Source organism: Bos taurus, chromosome 19 (genome assembly GCF_002263795.3).
Source record: "Bos taurus isolate L1 Dominette 01449 registration number 42190680 breed Hereford chromosome 19, ARS-UCD2.0, whole genome shotgun sequence".
Lineage (NCBI taxonomy): Eukaryota > Metazoa > Chordata > Mammalia > Artiodactyla > Bovidae > Bos > Bos taurus.
The window spans coordinates 50247197-50264325 of NC_037346.1; the positions used below are offsets into that span (position 1 = coordinate 50247197).

General features: G+C 50.7%; 1 protein-coding gene across 5 annotated transcripts in view; it reads left to right on the plus strand.

Moving 5' to 3' along the window:
* The window catches only part of LOC100300442 (secreted and transmembrane protein 1A-like), a 35677-nt gene that overhangs the window by 2052 nt on the left and 16496 nt on the right, over positions 1-17129 (plus strand). For 2 of the 5 annotated variants that reach the window (XR_009491789.1, XR_009491791.1), the window contains exons 2-4: positions 5431-8283; positions 13916-14041; positions 15298-16335. The exons of 1 other annotated variant lie outside the window; for it this stretch is intronic. The gene's annotated coding sequence lies outside the window, so the exon portion shown is untranslated. Of the gene's footprint in view, positions 1-5430; positions 8284-13915; positions 14042-15297; positions 16336-17129 lie in introns of those variants that run through there. 2 more of the 5 variants (XR_009491790.1, XR_003030941.2) reach the window with 1 other exon arrangement.

Below are 17129 nucleotides of genomic sequence, written 5' to 3' on the forward strand. Positions count from 1 at the left end.
ACTGCGAGGTCAGTGCTGAGAAACTTCAAAACAGCCGAGTTCATGCCAGACTGGTGGGGCTCAGGGCCCCCACAGCTGGGTGTGGCCTCTCAGTGGACTCCAGCCTGGGTCAGGCCCCCTGAGAACTGGAGAAACAGAAGGTGCCGTGTCAGAGTCCAAGGCCCCGAATCCTCAGCCAAAGGTCACTCTCATGTGGAGAAACCTCTGCAGCCTGTTCAGGGTCTGGTGTTGACTGGTTCACACCCTGGGCATCTTGCCCTGAAAATGACACTCTCTGCTCCAGCTTTCCGGTCGCCACCAGAAACATCCACGACTGAGCATCGTTTCTGCTTTGGCTCAGTCTCTTCATTCTTTCTGGAGCTGTTAGTAATTGCCCTCTGCTGGTCCTGCTCTTGCCCAGTATCATATTGGACACCTTCTGATCTGGGGGCGGGGTGGGGTGGGGCGCTCATTGGGTATCATACTTTTTGCCTTTGCATACTGTTCATGGGGTTCTCATGCTAAGAATACTGGGAGGAGTTTCCATTTCCTCCTCCAGTGGACCAATTTTGTCAGAACCCTTCACTATGTCCTGTCTCTCTTGGGTGGCCCCATGTGGCATGACTCACAGCTTCACTGAGTTACACAAGCCCCTTCACCACGACAGGGCTGGGATCCATGAAGGGGCTAAGAAGGTGTATGTGCCATAATCCTGATGCTGGAGATTCTTAAAGGTGCTTTCTCAAACCCTCAGTAGAGGCAGTGGCTGGTGTGCGCTCTTTTGGTGGACTATGCTACTTGGGATTTGGTGGCAATTCCTTTTCATTCTTTCCTGATTCTGCAGAAAGAGAAATTGTAGGAGCAAGTCCTTGGAACACTCCAGCTTCTAGAAGCACAGTCTTCAGTACCCCGGCTCGTCTTTGCCACAGTAGAAAGGAGGCCACCATAGTGATGACTTGGGAGTGGGCTGGGTAATTGGCCTGGTGGATGGAGGTCACACTCTAAAACACAATCTCTTTACACCCAAGTTTTCGAACAGATCGAGTAATGGGGCAGAGTGACACGCTTCCCTGTGGAGGGATGGGGCCTGCCTGGGGAGGAGGAAACATGACTTGTGCCAGCCAACCCACGCACGGCCCTTGGTTAAAGCTGCAAATTCTGGCTCTTTTTGGAAAGCAAGATTGTGGATGTTGGACTCTCTGGACTTTTGGGCTAAAACGTACTCACATACTCAGACCCAGACGACGCAGGAATTCTCTGTCAATTTAAATGCCATTCTCTCAGGAATCGAAGTTTAAAAGTCATTTATATCAATGGCTTAGGGAAATTGGATTTGTGGGTCGTAGAAGATGTTTCCCCTTTTGCAACAGTCTTATAATTAGGAAGGAGAAGGCAATGGCACTCCACTCCAGTACTCTTGCCTGGAAAATCCATGGACAGAGAAGCCTGGTAGGCTGCAGTCCATGGGGTCGCTAAGTCGGCACGACTGAGCGACTTCACTTTCACTTTTCTCTTTCATGCATTGGAGAAGGAAATGGCAACCCACTCCAGTATTCTTGCCTGGAGAATCCCAGGGACGGCGGAGCCTGGTGGGTTGCCGTCTATGGGGTCACACAGAGCCGGACACGACTGAAGCAACTTAGCATATAGTTAGGAAAATTGCTAAGAAAGAAGCTATTAAACCATGTACGTGGTCTCCAATCTAAGCTACAGGCAAATGAGACAAGGAAGCTCATTGCCCAGGTGTTAGGAAACCAATACCGAGAGGACCAGGAATGCGGTGCAGGAGGTAATAGAATCACTCACTAATTAAAGCCATTGCTGCTCCCCCTCCCACCAGGCTTGGCTTCCAAGCCACGGCTGGAGGAAACAGGAGAGACAGGGTGGAAATGGCAAAAAGAGTCCAGGCTAGCTGCTGCTCTGATTCTGGTCACTTGTGTTTGAAGGAGGAGGAGGAACTTGCTGCTTTCGCAATAGGTTGCCAAGCTCCACATTTCTTCACTGTGATCTTGACACTCCAATGTATCGTGATCCCAATATATCCTGGTGGATCACGGTGGATTTTTTTAGACACTCATCCTAAGGCCTCCCTGTCTCTGGAAACCCTTCCACACCTGTGCCATTTGTGCCTTCTGCCGGGTGGCTCAGCGACTTACAGGTTCATCATGCCCTCGCCCTGGGGGTAAAGGTGTGCTTTCTAGGCTCCCCTAAGGAAACTGGTCAAAGGAGTGTCCCAAAATAAAACCTGGCAGGGAAAGTGCATCAGATGTCGGATGGATGAGTTCTAGGAGGAGAGCGAGATGAAGAAAGGTTGTGAGTTGATGGCCAGGGCAGGACGGTGGCAGCAGCCAGCCCGAGGAATCACAGGAGACCTCACAGAGGGGCCTCAGCCCTGACGACCCCTTTTCCCTGGCCAACAGGTGGGGGCCCATTCCTCCAGCTCTGGTTTCCTTTTGTGTGTCCTGAGGCTCCAGTATCTTCCATCCCTCCAAACAATGGGACTCAGAACTGAAATAGAAACCCAAATCTCACTTTTCCACCATGAGGACAGGTTAACCTGAAGCCCCTCAAACACGAATCAGAAAGTCAGAAGGCTTTAGCTCTAATGAAAGAAAAACGTGAGTCCTCTGGGCGTCTCTGGCCTTGATTCCCGAGTGCTGTGCTGTGGTCTGCCCTGACTGTGTGTCCTGCGGGGTGATAGAGCTCTGGCCACTGATCAGCCCTTGAAGCTGGGGGCCCCTCTCCCTCTGGGTTCCAGCCACAGGGGAAGGTTTTGCCCCTGGGAGGGCTGGCCATAGACCTACCTGTGGAGTGGGGTTGGATCCATCTGAAACAAGTCTGTGGCCACCAGGTTTGTGAGGTGTGGGCCAGCATGTGGCATGGCTCCTGGACACCTCCCCCCGTGTGGTCCAGGAGCAGCAGCAGCTGGTGAGCAGCACACAGCATCGCCGCTGTCCAGACCTGAAAAACAAAGCCACGTGTGACCAGGTGCTCCAGGGATGCACAGGCAGGAGACAGGGTCAATCACAGCAGGCACAGTCCTGAGATCTGATGTGGTCTCCTGTGTGTTTATGAGCGGTGGACTGCCCTCTCTTCTGCAGCAGTGCTTAATTCTAAAATTAAATTCTAAAGTTCTCCTAACAATTTTAACTCTAAACCTGTCTTGGAGCTTTATTCATTGTCTGACTCCAGGATAGCAGGGATCGCTCCCAGCCCTGTGGCTCCATGGCATACACCATGTGAGCCTACGTGAGCCCGTGTTTGTGAGAGCGCCCGGTTGTGGGTCAAGTCGAGCCCGAGGGCAGTGGCCACCGTCATGGGCCAGGTGGGCTAACGGAAGTGCACGGTGAGCCCAGCAGGACAGCACTGGGTGCTTTGGGGCAACCTCCAGCCACACTGAGCTCCAAGGTCAAGTTGCTCTGCAGAGCCTCAAAGCTATCTAAGTAAAGACTAAACAAAAGACAAAAAAGAAAAAGATTCATGCAAGTTGTGTTGAAGTCTGTTTTGAGAAAAAGGTGTAGATCTGGGTTGGAAGAGACACGGGGCAAAAGTGACCCAGGGCGCTCCCTATCTTCCGTGAACTGCCCTGCAACATGACAGCGACACGTGCAGCCAGGGCAGGCCCTGTAAGGCATAGTTCAGGCCAAGGCAGAAAAAGGAAAGACGACCTCAACAGACATTCAGTTCAGGTCAGTTCAGTCACTCAGTCGTGTCCAACTCTTTGTGACCCCATGAATCGCAGCACACCAGGCCTCCCTGTCCATCACCAAGTCCCGGAGTTTACTCAGACTCACGTCCATCGAGTCAGTGATGCCATCCAACCATCTCATCCTCTGTCTCCCCTTCTCCTCCTGCCCCCAATCCCTCCCAGCATCAGAGTCTTTTCCAATGAGTCAACTCTTACCATGAGGCGGCCAAAGTACTAGAGTTTCAGCTTTAGCATCGGTTCTTCCAAAGAACACCCAGGACTGATCTCCTTTAGAATGGACTGGTTGGATCTCCTTGCAGTCCAAGAGACTGTCAAGAGTCTTCTCCAACACCACAGTTCAAAAGCATCAATTCTTCGGCGCTCAGCCTTCTTCACAGTCCAACTCTCACATCCATACATGACCACAGGAAAAACCATAGCCTTGACTAGATGGACTTTGTTGGCAAAGTAATGTCTCTGCTTTTGAATATGCTATCTAGGTTGGTCATAACTTTGCTTCCAAGGAGTAAGCGTCTTTTAATTTCATGGGTGCAGTCACCATCTGCAGTGATTTTTGAGCCCAAAAAATAAAGTCTGACACTGTTTCCACTGTTTCTACATCTATTTCCCATGAAGTGATGGGACCGGATGCCATGATCTTCGTTTCCTGAATGTTGAGCTTTAAGCCAACTTTTTCACTCTCCACTTCCACTTTCATCAAGAGGCTTTTTAGTTCCTCTTCACTTTCTGCCATAAGGGTGGTGTCATCTGCATATCTGAGGTTATTGATATTTCTCCCGGCAATCTTGATTCCAGCTTGTGTTTCTTCCAGTCCAGCGTTTCTCATGATGTACTCTGCATATCAGTTAAATAAGCAGGGTGACAATATACAGCCTTGATGTACTCCTTGTCCTATTTGGAACCAGTCTGTTGTTCCATGTTCAGTTCTAACTGCTGCTTCCTGACCTGCATACAGATTTCTCAAGAGGCAAGTCAGGTGGTCTGGTATTCCCATCTCTTTCAGAATTTTCCACAGTCTATTGTGATCCACGCAGTCAAAGGCTTTGGCATAGTCAATAAAGCAGAAATAGATGTTTTTCTGGAACTCTCTTGCTTTTTCCATGATCCAGCGGCTGTTGGCATTTGATCTCTGGTTCCTCTGCCTTTTCTAAAACCAACTTGAACATCAGGAAGTTCACGGTTCACATATTGCTGAAGCCCGGCTTGGAGAATTTTGAGTGTTACTTTACTAGCCTGTGAGATGAGTGCAATTGTGCGGTAGTTTGAGCATTCTTTGGCATTGCCTTTCTTTGGGATTGGAATGCAAACTGACCTTTTCCAGTCCTGTGGCCACTGCTGCGTTTTCCAAATTTGCTGGCATATTGAGTGCAGCACTTTCACAGCATCAGGTTACTTTTATTCAGGCAAGGAGGGGCGACAGTCAGCCTAACGACCAGGCTGAGCTTGGAGAGGGATCAGGGAGGCTCCGTATTTATAGGGAGGTTTGTGGAGGTGACAAGGGAAACGGTAATCAGGCGGGATGTTTTGGGTAGTTTTTAGTTGAGATGGCATTGCAGTTGGGCAGGGGGTGATAAGTCTTCTGGGCAGGTGTAGGGGGTGGAAGGTTTCTGGACAGGGGGTGATAAGTCCCAGATAGATGCAACCAGCCTGGAGCATCAGGGGGGGACCTAAAGTTCTGTTTTGTTTTCCCTGAAGTTAGATGATTCAGCAAGGGCCTTTGAGACTCTTGTTTTCCTTTCTAGGCCCAAAAGACTCCTTCGTTCCAGACCCGAAATCATTTAAAAAAATGGGAAAAAGGGTGCCGTATCTCTCTGGCTACTTCTTGCTGGATAGGGGCAACGAGTTGGGTCTGGAATGGAGGATCGTCCTAGGGCCCAGGGTCTCCTTTTTCTGAGCTTGGGGTGAGGCTCTCGAGAAGAAAAATGGTGTTGACCTGATCTCGAGAGATGGCCCGAATCCGTTCTTGGAGAAAGCTTTGAAAGAGATTGAAGAAACAGGGTCCAAATAAGAGGAATAGAATGATAAGTACCAGTGGTCCCAGGAGGGAGCAACCAAGGGAACTGCTTTCGGGGACTGTAAAGGTTTTGTAACTCTTTTCTGCGGCGTTCAATTCTGTCTCTAAGTTCTTTGACTCTGCCCTGGACTATGCCCGTTTCATTAACAAAATAGCAGCACACTTCTCCTAGGAAAAGGCAGGTCCCTCCCTTTTCTGTGGTGAGAAGGTCCAGGGCTCGCCTATTTTGGAGGGCCACAGAAACTAATGAGTTAATTTGTCTTTGGATTGAAAGGAAGGACTCCACTCCCTGCTCCATGTCTTCATTAAGTTCTTGGGACAGCTTGTAGTAGAATTGGGCAGAGGTCGAGCTGCCTCCAATCCGGTGCCTAGAGCTGCTGCTCTGCCAGTCCCAATCAGGAGGGGGCTATGACGGCTCGTCTTTTCCTGTGGGAAAGTTCCCCTTGTGGGGAGACTCTTGTTCTACCTCTTCTTCTTTGAGGAATGTTAGGCCCAGGGTCAGGAAGACCAAGATGCAAGGTCCAGGGGGTCCAACGGGAGACACGAATATGTGCAGGTCCTGCAGAGAGTGAGGATTCCTGGATTGGTGCAATTGTTTGTGCTGTTCCAGAGAAGACAATGGCACCCCACTCCATACTCTTGCCTGGAAAATCCCATGGATGGAGGAGCCTAGTAGGCTGCAGTCCATGGGGTCGCTAAGAGTCGGACACAACTGAGCAAGTAACTTTCACTTTTCACTTACATTCATTGGAGAAGGAAATGGAGACCCACTCCAGTGTTCTTGCCTGGAGAATCCCAGGGACGGGGGAAGCTGGTGGGCTGCGGTCTATGGGGTTGCACAGAATCGGACACAACTGAAGTGACATAGCAGACTTAGCAGAGAACCCAAGTGGAACAGAAGGAGGGAGCAGAGTTTCTAAGACCAGTGTAGTTGGGACTAGACTAGTTGATACAGGTTAGGTTTGAAGAGGCTGAGAGAAGGACATTGTCAGAGACTGGCCCAATGAGTTGTGTAGCTTTTTTTGGGAAGGGGAGGTATAGTTGCCCTGTAAAAGCCAGGTTGAAGGTAAAGGAATTGTTATGACGGTGAGGGAAACAGTGACATGCATATCTAAGACTGGGATGTGTGTTGTGTGTACTGGAAGAATTGGAAGGAAGAGTTGAGAAGGCGGGTAAGGTGTTGGTTGCCAGAGGAGGTTTTAGGACAGGCCATAATTGGGAAAGGAGGTCTGGGCATTTATAAGGCTCAGGGGTCGCCTGTAACCTGGAAATTATGTTCTTGATGACTTGTTCTTGTTTCTTTTCCCGATTTTGATCTAGTACCCCGCCCCCATCTAAATACCCGCAGTGAGTAATGGGATAGAAACATACGTTTCTTCTATTTGGCTTATGGCAAGTACTCACGAAACTCCCTCTCTGTTGTACTTGAACAGTGAGTAGGGATTTGGACTTCCCGCCCCTGAGGTTCATGGTGCATGGTTTTGGAGCTGTATTATAACATGAGGAATGTACATAGGAATAAATGTCAGAGCAGGGGCAGGGAGTAGCCAGAAGGCTGGGTAGTGCAGCAAGGATGAGGAACAGAGGAGTCATGGGCTGTTAGTTAGACAGTGCAGAGGAAATAGCACCCTTGGAGTAGAACACAGCTAGCAACGTAGGCGATACCCACGGAAAGACGAAGGCTAAGTGGCCAGTCCTGAGGGGAGACAGTTACCTGGCCTATAGCAAGGATTAAGCTTAAGAGTGCTGTTATAGTTAGAGAGACAGGGAGAGGCCAGTCAGGGCGAGGGGGAAAGGCCCCAAGTTGGTGGTGGTTTGAATCTGAGGAGGAACAGTGTTCATTAGGATGTAGAATGATGTAGAGAATGAGAGTAAAGAAATCAGTTTCGTCTGGAGTCAGGTTGCAGAAGGTTCCCTGGAGCCACAGTTGAGACACCAGTGTAGTCAAGTCTTTGGAGGAGGTTCCTGTCGGGGCGCTGGTCCAGAGGTCTTGTAGTATTTGGGTCAGGAACAGCTGTAGGTTGAGGAGAGTCCAGGTCATTCAGTGCCTTCTTGGATGGTTGACAGAGGTTGTCGCCGGGTGAATTTTAAGGAGGTGGGTCCTGTGAGGGAGACCCGATAGGTGTCATTTAAGGAGGGCAGCGCAGGATCGGAGGTGACCCGTTTTAGGCGAGATGGGTGTACCCAGGAGGTGACCTTCTCGAGTTTATCTGTAGTTGAGGTGTGGAGGATGATTTTGAATGGTCCCTGACACTTTGGGGTTAGGTCACCCTGGGGATTATCAGACAGACAGACCATGTCCCCAGTTTGTAAAGGAGGCAGGGAGGCTTGCGGGTCAGGGGCAGGCAAATTGTGGTTGAAGTATTTCCAGAGGCCATTGCGGAGTTCTGCCAGCAGAGGGGCGTGTAAGAAGCTTGGTATGGGAGGAGGTTCAGGGTGGCGTCCAGGAGGGAGCATGGGCCTTCCACACATCTCCTCAAAGGGGCTCAGCCCCAGGGGCTTTCTGGACAAAGCCCATATTCAGAGGAGAACACTTGGCACAAGTTTAGTCCAATCCAGATGTACTTCGAGGGTTAGTTTGGTAAGGGTTTCTTTGATTTTTCTATTCATCCTTTCTACCTTTCCTGAGGACTGGGGACTGTATGGAATGTGAAATTTCCAGGGTATCTGTAAGAATTGGACAAGTTGTTGGGTGACCTTGGACATAAATTCTGGGCCATTATCAGACTGTAGGGATGAAGGCAGGCCAAACCTGGGGATAATTTTTGTGAGGAGGATTTGGGCCCCGGTGTGGGCTCTTGTGTTTCTGGTGGGGAATGCTTCTACCCATCCCAAAAAGGTGTCCACAAGGTCCAGGAGGTATCTGACTCTCCGGACCGGGGGCATATGAGTAAAGTCTATCTGCCAATCCTGTGTTGGGAGGCTGCCTCGCATCTGATGGGTTGGAAAGGATGTCAGTTTAAGGTTGGAATTGGGGTTAGTACGTTGACATGTTTGACAGGAGCAGGTAAGGTTATCTAAATATTGTTGGTCAGCATTGGATATGGGGAAGTGGTTACGGAGGAACTGTCGGAGTGTCTTGGATGAGGGAGGAAAAAGTGAGTGTAGATAAGAGAGGATTTCTGTGGTGGAGGGAGGGTCGGGTGGAGTCAGAGCTAGGATGACAGGGGACTGGAGGGAAGGATGGGACAGGGCTGTCTCCTTTCCTTCTGGTCTGCAGCGTTGTTGTGGCTGATACGACACTTCCCTTTTGATGCCCCTACAGTGGAGGATGGCGGCTTTGTTTGCTAAGAGTGCTGCCTCTAGGAGTTTGTGGATCAGGTCTGAATTAATAATGGGGGGTCCCTTTTGGGTTAGGAAACCTCTTTCCCTCCATATTAGGATGTTTGAGTGAAGTACGTTATAGGCATATTTGGAGTCTGTGTGGATGTTAACCCTTAGATTTTTAGCCAGAGTTAAAGCTCTGGTGGCTTCCCAGTTAAAGGCTTCCCTGTTGGCTCAGAGAATAAAGTGTCTGCCTGCAATGCAGGAGACCAGGGTTCAATCCCTGGGTTGGGAAGATCCCCTGGAGAAGGAAATGGCAACCCACTCCAGTATTCTTGCTTGGAGAATCCCATGGACAGAGGAGCCTGGTGGGCTACAGTCCACGGGGTTGCAAAGTGTTGGACAGGACTGAGCGACTTCACACACACACTCAAAGCTCTGGTGAGAGCTATCAGTTCTGCCTGTTGGGAGGTGGTGTGAGGTGGCAGAGGTGAAGCTTCAGTTGTCTGGGTTAAGTGATTGTGACAAAGGTCCCCTGGATGATGGCGTATTCTGCTGCAAAGGGTGGGGATTTTTGAGAGCTGCCATCAACGAACCAGTGTGGGGTGTCTGGGTCTAGGATGGGCTGATCTGTTAAACGCTGGAAGGGGTTTTGGGTAAGATCTACTGTTAGGCTGCAGCTATGTAGGAGGGAGTCTGTTGTAGAGGACGTGGGTAATAAGCTGGCGGGGTTAAGGGGAGAGCAGGGGGAGAATGAGAGCTGAGGGTCGAGGAGAAAAGTATGTAGGACCTGTACCCTGGAAGGGGGAAGGGAGAGGAAAGCCGGATGTGATAGTAAGTCTCCGAAGGTGTGTGGAGAACAGACTGCTAAAGGGGCATGCCTAGAGGGTTTATTTGCTTTGGGTACGAGGGCTGCGATAGCAGCCATGGTCTGTATACAGGGAGGCCAGCCCTTGGTCACCATGTCAAGCTGTTTTGACAGATAGGCTATGGGAGCCCAGGTGTCTCCGGCCCGCTGACACAGAAGTCCCAGGGCCTGTCCTTGGTTGGAGTGTGCAAAGAGAAAGAATGGTCTGGTATGATCTGGCAGGTGGAGAGTTGGCACTCGGAGGAGGCTCTGGGTGAGCTGGCGAAGAGGATTGGCCAGCAAGGAGGGGTTAAAGAGGGGCTCATCCAGACATCCCTTAGTTGCCTTATAGAACGGCTTTGCAATGAGGGGGAAGTTAGGGATCCAGATATGGAAAAAGTTGAGGCCGAGGATAGACAGGAGCTCCCTTTTTGTTTTTGGAAGTGGACAGTTAATCAAGGCCTGGATTCTATCTGGGGGAATCGTTCTTTGTTGATGGGATATGGAGAGCCCCATGTAGGTGATCTTTGTCTGGGCTATATGGGCCTTAGATTGGGATACCCGAAAACCCCAGGATCCCAGGGCCCCAAGGAGTTTGGCAGTATGTTGGAGGCAGAGTTTTTGGGTTGGGCTGCAAAGGAGGAGGTCATCTACGTATTGCAGGAGATGACTAGGGCCTAGGTCGAGTGTCTGTAGGTCCTTTTGTAAAGCCTGTCCAAAAAAGGGGGGAGTGTCTCTGAACCCCCGGGGGAGAACTGTCCATGTTAGTTGTTGGGAAACGTGAGTCTCTGGATCTTGCCAGGTGAAGGTGAAAAGGGGTTGGGAGACGGGGTGGAGCAGGATGGTGAAAAAGGCTCTTTGAGATCTAATACCGTGAAGTGGGTGCAGTCGGGGGTATGGTAGACAAAGGGTATAAGGGTTAGTGACTACTGGGAATGTCGATGTGATGGCCTCAATGACTTTCGCAGATCCTGGTCCCTTCCTTACTGCCAGAGTAGGGGTGTTGTGTGGTGAATGGGTAGGAATTAGGATAGAGGCTTGAAGAAGACGGTCTACGATAGGCTTAAGTCCCTTGTGGGCCTCCGGGGTGAGAGAGTACTGTTGTTGGGTGATTATAGTCAAGGGGTCTTTTAGGGTAATGTGGACTGGGGGATGATGTTTGGCTATGGATAGATGAACAGTGTCCCAGACTTGGGGTTCTGAGGTGGGTAGATCCAAAGGAAGGTCAGGGTGACGGATAGGGACCGTCCAGGTGCCATCTGCATGCAGAATATAGAGACTGTATCGAGAAGGGTATGGTCATAAAGACCCCCAATTTGGATAACAAACCTCTCCCTAGGAGTGCCATCGGGCACTGAGGCATTATGAGGAATGAGTGTATAAGGGTCGGTTTTCCAAATTGACAGAGTAATAGAGGGCTGATTTTTGGCCTTAGGGGAATTCCAGAGACCCCCTTGATTGTGAGTTCTGAGTCTTGAGTTGGGCCAGAGTAGGAAGTTAAGAGAGAGAAAGTGGCTCCTGTGTCTACTATAAAAGAGGTCTTTTTTCCAGCCACTACCCCATCCACCCTAAGTTCCGAGCTCATGTTTGGGACACGGGCCGGGGGGTTGGAACCTGGGCTCCATCATTGGAACAACTCTCGTAGGGTTGGGCTGGGGTTCTGGGGAGAAGTGGGGATTTCCCCAGAGTCGCCAGGGCATCCCTGCGGACACTCCATCTTCCAGTGTCCCCATTGGCCACAGGTTGGGCATGCTTTTGGCGGGCCGTGGGTGTGGGCATGCCTTTGCCGGGTGTCCTGAACTCGTTGCATCGGAAGCAGGGTCCGGGGATGGGGGGTCTTAAATCCCGTTCTGGGATGACTTGGGCCAGGCTGATCTCTTCCCTTAATTGCTGCTGCCAAAAAGCATATTTAGCTTTTCTCTCACGTTCCTTTTCTCTCTTAGCCTCCTCCTCTCTATTATTGAACACCTTGAAGCCTACTTCTAGAAGGTCTCTTTGGGGGGTCTCAGGGCCGTTTTCTAGTTGTCGAAGCTTGCGTCTGATGTCAGGGGCTGACTGGCTGATGAATTGAATGTGAAGGTAGAGTAAGCCAGCAGGGGTGGTGATATCTAGGTTGGTATACTTCTGGACTGCCTCTGTGAGGCGGGCCAAGAATAAGGCTGGATTTTCGTCTTCCCCTTGGGTGATTTCCCTGACTTTATCATAATTGACATGGATATGAGTATTTTCCTGCATCCCTTCTAGAATGCAGGTAATCATATGATTCTCCTGATACCTGGGTCACCAGGCTGGTAAGTCCAGTGGGGATCTAACGGAGGCACCGCCTCATCAGCACCTGGGCTCTCCCGATCTTGGTTATGTAAATGATCAGCATGGGCTTTTGCTGCTTGCCAGATATGGTCTTTTTCATCAGGGGTGAGAGTGGCACTTAGGATATAATAGACGCCACTCCATGTGAGGTTATAGGCCTGGGAGAGTCTCAGGAATTCATTGCTGGATCTGGTAGGATTTTCAGAAAACGATCCTAACTTTTCTTCTATCTGGCTCATATCTGACAATGAAAATGGCACGTGGACTCAGGTGGGGCCCTCTGGTCCTGCCACCTCTCTCAGGCGATCGTGTTGGGTACATGACCGTGTGGCGGGGGGGGGAAGCAAGGGGGGAGGGGGGGAGGGGAGATGGGGTACTGGGGTTGAGGGCGAGTCAGGAGAGGTTTCTGGGCCAGTAGGAGAGTTTGATGTAGGGGAAGGAGAGTTGGCAGGTGGTGGGTAGAGAAGGGGCTCGGAAGGTCACGGTCTGCGGTTAGTTGAGGAAGAGCCCTTTTGCTTGGGAGACAAGGTGCACAGAAGGACTTCGTGGGTGGAGCAGACCTTGCATAGGGAGGGCCTGCTCCAAAGGGCCCAAAAGGCTTGGGCATATGGGACCTCCGACCACTTGCCATTCTGTTTAAGGAAGTCGGTGAGATTTTGAAGAATGTTCAAGTCAAATGTGCCGACTTCAGGCCAGCGGTCTTGATTGTCTAATTGGTATTGAGGCCAAGTCTGTGTACAGAGTTGTTTTAAATGGTTAGCTTTGAGTTTAGTGAGTGACAGTGGTTTGAGATTTTTGAGAACACAGGTCAGAGGGGAATCTTTTGGGACGGATTGGCCAGACCCCATAATTGAAAGGCAAGCAGAGGCTTCTATTGAGAGCTTGATTCTCACCCGGTAGTCACAATAGGAGTTATGAGAAGAGAGCTCTGTGTCGAGGTGGAGCGTCCCCCACTGTCGTCTACAGACTGCCCCTGGGCTGGGGGTCCCCGGGACCCGGAGAGGACTGAGATCTAGGGCGCCTCCTGAACATCGTCCGGATCTTACCTTAATCTAGGGCCGGCTTGAATGGAGTGTTGCATGTAGAGCAGGTGAATGGCAGGAGTTCCCTATTCCGGAGGTCACCAGAGAGAGAGAGAGAGAGGGAAAGGGGGTAGAGCCGAGGCCTGGGGGTACGCAAAGCACCAATAAAGCCTTAGGCCAAGGCTTGAACCCCTCACGAAGGCACTAGTGTCCCGGAGGGGAACTTGAGCCCTGGCAGAAAAGTGAGCTCGGAGGATGTTCGCCCTCCCGGATTCCCGGAAAAGGGAAAACATGAGAATGAGGGAGAGTGAGAGGGAGTGAGCCGAGTGCCTCGCCCCTTCCAGGTTTCGGCACCAAGAACGTAAGGTATAGTTCAGGCCGAGGCAGAGAGAGGAAAGACGAGCTCAACAGAAGTAGGTTACCTTCATTCAGGCACGGAGGGGCGACAGTTGGCCTAAGCACCAGGCTGAGAGCCAGAGGGACCAGGGAGGCCCCATATTTGTAGGGAGGTTTGTGGAAGCGATAAGGGAAACGTTAATCAGGCGGGATGTTTTGGGTATTCTTTAGTTGAGATGGCATTTGTAGTTGGGCAGGGGGTGATAAGTCTTCTGGGCAGGTGTAGGGGGTGGAAGGTCTCTGGACAGGGGGTGATAAGTCCCAGATAGATGCAACTGGCCTGGAGCATCAGGGCGGGACCTAAAGTTCTGTTTGTTTTCTCTGAAGTTAGATGATTCAGCAAGGGCCTTTGAGACTGTTGTTTTCTTTTCTAGGCCCAAAAGACTCCTTCAGGCCCAAGTGTGATTCTGACGATGACAGTGTCACCAGTTGGAGGGGCCTCTGGCTGCCTGGACCCCTGAATGACCATGTGGCACAGGCCCCCTGCACAGGCTGCCAGGGTAGGTCTGCTGCTGCTGCTGCTGCTGCTAAGTCGCTTCAGTTGTGTCCGACTCTGTGCGACCCCATAGACAGCAGCCCTCCAGGCTCCCCCGTCCCTGGGATTCTCCAGGCAGGAACACAGGGTAGGGCTGGAGGCCCCTGTTTCCACGGATCCCCCACCGCAGACCATCACCAGGAGGCCCCTCTTCCAGCAGAGGGCATGGGCAGCTGAGAGGAGACCTGGTCAGGTGTATATGTGCCCGGGGATCACCCGCATATGAGTCTCCCTCACCCTGAGCAGACCCTCAGACCAGGGCCCCCAGGCATGCTGACTCACACCTGCCAACTTGGGCCCCAGTTCAGAATGGTATTCCGCCTCCCCCGACCACCCCCGATAGCAGCTGCCTAGAAGGCCTGTCCAGTTAGAGCCAGACATGAAACAACAGACTGGTTCCAAATTGGGAAAGGAGTACGTCAAGGCTGTATATTGTCACCCTGCTTATTTAACTTATACGCAGAGTACATAGAGCAAAATGCTGGGCTGGTTGAAGCACAAGCCGAAATCAAGATTTCCGGGGAGAAGTATCAATAATCTCAGATATGCAGATGACATTACCCTTATGGCAGAAAGCAAACGGGAACTAAAGAGGCTTTTGATGAAACTGAAAAAGAGAATGAAAAAGCTGGCTAAAAACAAGACATACAAAAAACTAAGATCTTGCCTGCCTCCCAGACGTCTCAGCTTTTCGCAGGATAGCCCTCACAGGGACAAGGAGGCAGGAGGCTGGGCTGCTCCGAGGGCTGGCCATTCTGTCAAGGCCCCTGCCTAGTCCCTAGTCTGGCTTCTGAGACAGGATGACCTCCTGCTCCCGACAAGTGCCTTCCCCACCCACCTCCCCTCCCCCCAGCAGAGTGCAAGCCAGAGACGTGCAGGAGGGATGACTATTTCAGGCCCAAGACCACTTCATTGGTTGCGGGTCCACATGTTCCTCTGTGTGTGTGTGAGTCGCTCAGTCATGTCCAACTCTTAGTGACCCCATGGACTGTCGCCTGCCAGGCTTCTCTGCCCACAGACTTCTCCAGGCAAGAATACTGGAGTGGATTGCCATTCCCTCTTCCAGGGGTTCTTCCCGACCCAGGGAGGGAAACTGAGTCTCCTACATTGCAGGCAGAGTCTTTACCACCTGAGCCACCAGGGAATCCCATCTGCTCCTTTAGTAGCAAACAATCCCCACATTCTTTTAGTCTCTGAATGCTTTTTTGAACCCTTTATCAGCTGAGGCAGTGAAAATCCAACGAGGAAATGACAACTGGGTGGCTGATACTCCATGCCCAACAACTATGGAATGATGCCGGGAGCCTCCATGGGAGACCCCACCCATGACAAAGGTCATGCGGAAGAGACCTGACAGGCAAAGGCGGATCGGGCCTCAAGGGACCCCCTGAACCTGCTGGAGCATCTACCCCAAAACCAGAATCTGTCTGCCTTACTATTTTGTGCCTTTCACCAACTCTTCTGACATTAACAGGAGGTCATCCCCGATCACCTTTCTCTGCAAAAAGTCAACTTAGGGCTTTAGTTAAGAAGTCTCTTGGACACAAAAGGAATATTTCTATTTTAACCCCTCTGTTGGCATTCTAGCTTGCCTGACAGGTTTATCCATACTCTTGCAATTAACACACATGATTGTTCACAACTCCCCAACCTTGAAAGGCACGGGAAGCCAAAACATTCTAAAAGTCCTAATGAGCATAGAGTCCTTTAAGGGGTGAACAATTATTAGAATAGATAGTACTGGTAAAGGGCTTCATTATCGGGCCAGTGCTTGCTGCCGAGTGCCCATATCCCTTATCCACTGTGCACCTGGGAGTGATTGGTTAACGTAGTTGGAATGTAAGAAAAACAAGCAGCAGCCTTGGAATTACCCACATCAGACCTTTGAGCTAACTGGTTCTTTCTTTGTTGTGACCCACTGCACCTTTGCTCCGTGAGAATGTAACTCTGTTTAGTATTTTCTGAGGCTGGGAGAAATATAAAGAAAAAACACTTCAAGGGAAAATAAGTTTTCTGGCTGAGCAGCCTTTATCAAAAAAGGGTCATAAAATGTCCACGTGCCTCCAAGGCCAGAAGATATTGTACACAACATTGTTTATGGGAAAGGTGTGCAGAAAAAATCCTGGTTTTGATAAAGACAAAACAGATGTAATGTTTGGGCTGACTCTGTATGACTTTGCATCTTTCATTTCCTTCTATGTACAAGTCAAGGTATAAAAGTTCCTTTTGAAAATAAAGTTATGGGCCTCGCTCACAGAAGCTTGGTCTCCCTGTGTCGTTTTTTTTTTTCCTTTTCCCTCCGTTTCTCTCTGTTGTTCTTTCAGGATGACTCCTTGGAACACAGGAACTTTATTGGCTTTCTGTGTTTATCAAGGAAGATCAAGCCCTGCTCTCCACTTTGCTATCCTTATTGCCTAGGCCATCATCCTGAGGGTACCCCTGGATCCTGCTGGGGCTGGACCCCGGCAGAGTGAAGGAGTGTGGGTCCTCCAATAACATGCCACCAGTCAAGTCCTGAGATTTTGTGCCAAATGGCAACAAACCGGGTTTTGTGACTAGTGTGCATATTTTATGAAGCAGGTGGGACTCAGTGCTCTCCAAAAACCTTACTCCCCTCCTTAATTTAGCAGTTTGCCTCCAAAAGCTTCCCAGGTGACTCAGAGATAAAGAATCTGTCTACCCAGCAAGAGAGGCAAGTTTCGTCCCTGGGTGGGGAAGACCCCTGGAGAAGGGAATGGCAACACACTCCAGGATTCTTGCCTGGGAAATCTCAGGGATGGAGGAGCCTGATCGTCTACCGTCCATGGCGTCTTAAAAGAGTTGGACCCAACTCAGCAAGTAAAACAGCAGCAGCCACCTCCAAAGTGGGGAGGGGCTGGGGACCCAGCTCTGTAAACACGTGATCCTCCACCCCAGGGACACCCATGGCTGTTGATCAACATTCACGGAGGACCCACTGTGCTCAGAATGGCTGGCCTTCACACCATGGGAGAGCAGGGACCTCGTCAGAACAAAACACCCTTGTTTATTGACCCCTCGAAGAAGCGAACTGC